General features: G+C 42.1%; 1 long non-coding RNA gene across 1 annotated transcript; it reads right to left on the reverse strand.

Annotated features, from left to right (window-relative positions):
* Positions 1 to 3,474: 3,474 nt before the first annotated feature.
* On the reverse strand, positions 3,475 to 5,177 carry LOC123733421 (uncharacterized). The gene is made up of 2 exons (XR_006763778.1): positions 3,830 to 5,177; positions 3,475 to 3,547 (listed from the first exon to the last, which is right to left on the reverse strand). It is a non-coding gene; the product is annotated as an uncharacterized lncRNA (long non-coding RNA).

Here is a 5,177-nt window from a genome sequence, read left to right on the forward strand (position 1 = left end):
TATCATAGTCCTGCAAGGCTCCCCAGAACCCTAGACATTCAGTATTTAATCAGGTACCTACATCATATCATAGTCCTGCAAGGCTCCCCAGAACCCTAGACATTCAGTATTTAATCAGGTACCTACACCATATCATAGTCCTGCAAGGCTCCCCAGAACCCTAGACATTCAGTATTTAATCAGGTATTTAGTTCAAGTACACCGAGCGGCCTCACCTCTGACCGAGAAGGACGACTCTCTTTACGGATACGGTATGCCCTGTTTTTATTAGAGTTATAATTTTTTGAAAGAATATCTTAAAACAATTTCAAATATTGTTATTTTTTCAGACTCCAATCTTGCCGAGTCGACACATCAAGAGGACAACAGGGTAGGAAACACAACATCGACTCCTCTGAAAAACAGGCATCAAACAACCAAAGGTCATTTAACTAACAAGAAAACAAGGCCTAACAGTGACAAACAGAAACAGGGAGTTAGGATATATTGATGTGTTATTATATTTTAAAACGTACTGTTATTTTTTTTGTATCATTTTCTCGTTTATCACTATTATTGGTTATTTAATATTATTATTATATATATTTTAATTTGAATACACTATTTTATATTTTTCTTTCAGACTCCTCCAATGCCAATACAAACACAGAAGACCCAATACAACAAGAGGAAGAGGAGGAAGAGGATGCTGATGACATACTGAGTAAAACAGGACTCTAAAAGACAGAGAGGTCCAGTTACTAGATAGGTTTCTCACAGCCTTTTACAGGACTCTAAAAGACAGAGAGGTCCAGTTACTAGATAGGTTTCTCACAGCCTTTTACAGAGCTCTAAAAGACAGAGAGGTCCAGTTACTAGATAGGTTTCTCACAGCCTTTTACAGGACTCTAAAAGACAGAGAGGTCCAGCTACACAAACATATGGTTGCTTAACTAAGACGGCAGTACAGCCAAGACCTATCCGTCTGGCATAAAACCATGCCACGATTGAGAAGCATCAATCCGATTAAAAAACGCCCAAACAAACGATAAAAGCCGTATGTAACATGGAAACTTCTAGAATAACGCCAGAACTGATCTCGTTAATTAACCAAATGAATGAGCTCAATCCTCCTTCAACACCACCCCCCCCACACAACACCCCCCACCTCCTATAAATCCTACACATGATCACACGTTAAAACAGGTTCCCCCCACAACTTATCTCCATAATTAACCAAATTAATGAGCTCACCCCTCCTTCAACATCACCCCCCCACACACATCCACATGGCCCCTACAACCCCGGCAGGCTATGAAGACAATGAGCAACCGCACGTTGAATTTGATGAATTGTAAAATTGTGTAATAAATCAGATGGGGGACGGTCTTGATAGAAGTGTCCATGTTTTGTACCGCAATAAATTTAACAATACAGAGATTCGTCAGTTTTTTAATTTCACATGTATGAATCAGAGCCATGATCATGCAGTTTTTTATGTGATGATTTTGGATAGTCTAGGAGAACTTTTAGAACGGGCTACAGATTTAGCTGAACCTCGTCATGTCTTACAGCTGGAAATATGTGGTGATAGTCTGCAAAACACAGCATCTCTTGTTTTACCCAATGGCAAAGCGGACATTCAAGAATTTATAGCCCTGCTGGAACGTCTTGTTCAATCTAATTTATCCATCATAGCTGATAGGACCTTAGAACTTGTTGTGCAAATAGTCCGACAACCCCTAGGAGGAGGGGGTCAGAGAAGGACACTAGATAGTCTCCAACCCCTAGGAGGAGGGGGTCAGAGAAGGAAACTAGATAGTCTCCAACCCCTAGGAGGAGGGGGTCAGAGAAGGACACTAGATAGTCTCCAACCCCTAGGAGGAGGGGGTCAGAGAAGGAAACTAGATAGTCTCCAACCCCTAGGAGGAGGGGGTCAGAGAGGGAAACTAGATAGTCTCCGACCCCTAGGAGGAGGGGGTCAGAGAAGGACACTAGATAGTCTCCAACCCCTAGGAGGAGGGGGTCAGAGAAGGAAACTATATAGTCACCAACCCCTAGGAGGAGGGGGTCAGAGAAGGAAACTAGATAGTCTCCAACCCCTAGGAGGAGGGGTCAGAGAAGGAAACTAGATAGTCTCCAACCCCTAGGAGGAGGGGGTCAGAGAAGGACACTAGATAGTCTCCAACCCCTAGGAGGAGGGGGTCAGAGAAGGACACTAGATAGTCTCTAACCCCTAGGAGGAGGGGGTCAGAGAAGGAAACTAGATAGTCTCCAACCCCTAGGAGGAGGGGGTCAGAGAAGGAAACTAGATAGTCTCCAACCCCTAGGAGGAGGGGGTCAGAGAAGGACACTAGATAGTCTCCAACCCCTAGGAGGAGGGGGTCAGAGAAGGACACTAGATAGTCTCATGCAATCAGAAATCATTACAAATAAGAAGGCATATCTCAATCCCGGTAATCAGTTAAGCTTTGCAATAGGTCTATCACATTTACTCCTTCCTGGATGTACTGCTCTAGAAGCTATACAAAAGGCTAGTGACCTCCAAAAGGCTGTAGGTCTATCACATTTACTCCTTCCTGGATGTACTGATCTAGAAGCTATACAAAAGGCTAGTGACCTCCAAAAGGCTGTAGGTCTATCACATTTACTCCTTCCTGGATGTGCTGATCTAGAAGCTTTACAAAAGGCTAGTGACCTCCAAAAGGCTGGAGGTCTATGTATACAGGAGCCTGTAACTTTCTCTGTCATAGTCACATTAGAACATTTGCTGAACATCCAGATTGTGGTTGTAAACTTCAGTATTGCATCAAGATAACTATCAGCATTTAAACTTAGCTAGACTTCAAGTTGACTTCAATTTCAAAATAAGATTGAAAATTACTTTGGTACAAATAAACTTAGTATAAACCTTAATCACAGAATGAATATGCATATAATGCATTAAATCACATATCACTTCACATAATAAAATAATTTCACATCAGTGGAGGTACCTTTGAAATTTTGCTTAAATTGCTCTTTAAGCTTGGCTAACACCACTTTTCATAAAACACTAATCTTAATTTCAATGTATGATTATCTTTTATCTTTACTCAAAACGTGTTCACTTGCTTATGGAGTTAAGTTTCCCTTTAAATCTCTTAACAACCACAAACACCAGCACATTCGATTTATCCCCAAAACATGTAGGCTAAGCACAGTATGTACGATTTATAGAGCTGAGTCCTTAGTTGCAATTTCCAAGTAGAACCACTTCTCATCCCACCTTAACTTGAATGTTGTGGTAGATTGCTTTTGGCCTGAAAAGTTGCGCTTTCAACACAGTCCAATCACCGTTGCTTGCTGTCGCTAAGCCGACAATGTCATGGGCTTTGCTTATCTGATCTGCTGGATCTTGGTTGCGTCGTTACCCGCGGCGGTCTTGTTGTCTCTCCTACCCGTGTTGAGCAGGCGAGTTCTCACTGTATCTCTCTTCACGACAACAGACACAGGTTGGTTCTTTGAAACGGGCGTTTATTGCATTGCACGTCTTTTTCTCCGATGCATCCACGTCACGCCGTGAGAACTATATGTTTGAATGAACACAGTAACGTTGATAAAGTATACAGTACTGAAACAAAGAAATACAAATGGCGCTCGGCGCAACAATACAAATGGCGCTCAGCGCAACAATACAAATGGCGCTCGGCGCAACAATACAAATGGCGCTCAGCGCAACAATACAAATGGCGCTCGGCGCAACAATACAAATGGCGCTCAGCGCAACAATACAAATGGCGCTCGGCGCAACAATACAAATGGAACTTGGCGCGACTATGAACAAAGTTCTATAGGTAGAACAAAATACCTCGTTGGCTGCTTGTCCTGAAAAGAGGTTCTTGAATCCTTAAAGTCCCTTGAAAGTCCCTTTACTGTCTTTCTTAGCCTCTGCCATCAACAATTATGATTCAGACTTAGATCTGCTTAAGTTAGATTGCACACAGTCAATTAACAAATTCCGTAGCAGTAACACAACAGAGAACGTTAGTTCCGGGATGGAACATAAAAACACAAACAATGGCCTAACGTTAATTTACCTGTTACATCACATTTAAATTCTTATCTATACATCAATAAATCATTTATTTATTTACTACATCAAATAAACCTTGAATTATGTATTAATCATGCATAGTGAACACAGCATCTATGTAACAACACTTACAGTGGTTTTATACCATAGTAGTAGGAATAATTCAGCTCTCTTGAAATTCCAGAACAACCCTCAACCTCATCCTCATATTCTGTACTTTTATGTGCAAAACAACCATTTGTATGGTATTACCAACATCAGAGCTTTCTAAGGAGCTCCCTATGTTTGTCCATCATGTCATTCAGGCTACACCAGCGTCACGTCCTGACCAGTAAAGGGGTTATTTGCTATTATAGTTTGGTCAGGACGTGGCAGGGGGTATTTGTTTTATATGGTTCGGGGTATGTGTGTATGTAGAGGGGTGTTTGGTTAATGTATTCCGGGGTTTTTGTCATTTTTCTATGTTAGTGTATTTCTATGTTCTCTCTAGTCATTTCTATTTCTATGTTTAGTTAATTGGGGTTGGGGCCTTCAATTGGAGGCAGCTGTCTATCGTTCGCTCTGATTGAAGGTCCTATAAATAGGAATGTGTTTGTCATGGGATTGGTGGGAGGTTGTTGTGTGAGCCTACAAGACTGTTTGTTTATTGTTTTGTTTATTAGTGGTGTTCACAATAAAAGTTAACATGAGCTCTCAACCCGCTGCGCCTTGGTCCATTCACTACGACGTCGACCGTTACAACGAGACGGGGGGGGAGGAGGGGGGTATATAACTGTTCAGTGTATCAGGCTACACCAGACGGGGGGGGGGCATTCTAGTCAGTATAACTGTTCAGTGTATCAGGCTACACCAGACTTGGGGGGGGGGCATTCTAGTCAGTATAACTGTTCAGTGTATCAGGCTACACCAGACGGGGGGGGGGGGGCATTCTAGTCAGTATAACTGTTCAGTGTATCAAATCAAATCAAATGTATTTATATAGCCCTTCGTACATCAGCTGAAATCTCAAAGTGCTGTACAGAAACCCAGCCTAAAACCCCAAACAGAAAGCAATGCATGTGAAAGAAGCACGGTGGCTAGGAAAAACTCCCTAGGAAAAACTAGAAAGGCCAAAAACCTAGGA

Source organism: Salmo salar, unplaced genomic scaffold (genome assembly GCF_905237065.1).
Source record: "Salmo salar unplaced genomic scaffold, Ssal_v3.1, whole genome shotgun sequence".
Taxonomy (NCBI): domain Eukaryota; kingdom Metazoa; phylum Chordata; class Actinopteri; order Salmoniformes; family Salmonidae; genus Salmo; species Salmo salar.